General features: G+C 42.5%; 1 protein-coding gene across 1 annotated transcript in view; it reads right to left on the reverse strand.

Annotated features, from left to right (window-relative positions):
• Positions 1-1,279, reverse strand: part of LOC118432543 (myosin-11-like) — a 25,889-nt gene that overhangs the window by 19,660 nt on the left and 4,950 nt on the right. The gene's annotated exons all lie outside the window — the stretch shown is intronic.

Raw genomic sequence — 1,279 nt, forward strand, 5'->3', positions numbered from 1 at the left:
GAATCTTCCAGTTATTCCGGCGGGTCAACTTGGTATCGTTAGAAAGGTACATAGCCATGGCTCTTCGACCCGGCATTCTTTTGAATAATTATATTGTGCATTGTTGCCGAGATATTCTCGGATATAGGTTCACCTTAGCCTGCCGCTACGTACCACTTTCGGGCGTATATAGGCTTGAGATTCCGAAATCTTCCAAGTTATTCCGGCGGGTCAAACTTGGTATCGTTAGGCAGTTACATAGGTAGGGAATTGTATGCCACAAACCGCATAATTATACTGTGCATTGTTGCCGAGATATTCTAGGATATAGGTCCACCTTAGTTTATCGCTACGTAGCACTTACGGGCGTATATAGGCTTGAGATTCCGAAATCTTCCAAGTTATTCCGGCGGGTCAAACTTGGTATCGTTAGAAAGGTACATAGGTAGGGAATTGTAAGCCACAAACCGCATAATTATATTGTGCATTGTTGCCGAGATATTCTCGGATATAAGTTCACATTAGCCTACCGCTACGTAACACTTACGGGCGTATATAGGCTTGAGATTCCGAAATCTTCCAAGTTATTCCGGTCGGTCAAACTTGGTATCGTTAGGAAGGTACATAGGTAGGGAATTGTAAGCAACAAACCGCATAATTATATTGTGCATTGTTGCCGAGATATTCTCGGATATAGGTCCACCTTAGTTTATCGCTACGTAACACTTACGGCGTATATAGGCTTGAGATTCCGAAATCTTCCAAGTTATTCCGGCGGGTCAAACTTGGTATCGTTAGACAGGTACATAGGTAGGGAATTGTAAGCCACAAACCGCATAATTATATTATGCATTGTTGCCGAGATATTCTCGGATATAGGTCCACCTTAGTCCATCGCTACGTAACACTTACGGGCGTATATAGGCTTGAGATTCCGAAATCTTCCAAGTTATTCCGGCGGGTCAAACTTAGTATCGTTAGAAAGGTACATAGGTAGGGAATTGTAAGCCACAAACCGCATAATTATATTGTGCATTGTTGCCGTGATATTTTTGGATATAGGTCCACCTTAGTTTATCGCTACGTAACACTTACGGGCGTATATAGGCTTGAGATTCCGAAATCTTCCAAGTTTTTCCGGCGGGTCAAACTTTGTATCGTTAGAAAGGTACATAGGTGGGGAATTGTATGCCACAAACCGTATAATTATATTGTGCATTGTTGCCGAGATATTCTCGGATATAGGTTCACCTTAGCCTGCCGCTACGTTACACTTACGGGCGTATATAGGCTTGTAATT

The sequence above is a fragment of the Branchiostoma floridae genome, chromosome 2 (assembly GCF_000003815.2).
Source record: "Branchiostoma floridae strain S238N-H82 chromosome 2, Bfl_VNyyK, whole genome shotgun sequence".
Taxonomy (NCBI): domain Eukaryota; kingdom Metazoa; phylum Chordata; class Leptocardii; order Amphioxiformes; family Branchiostomatidae; genus Branchiostoma; species Branchiostoma floridae.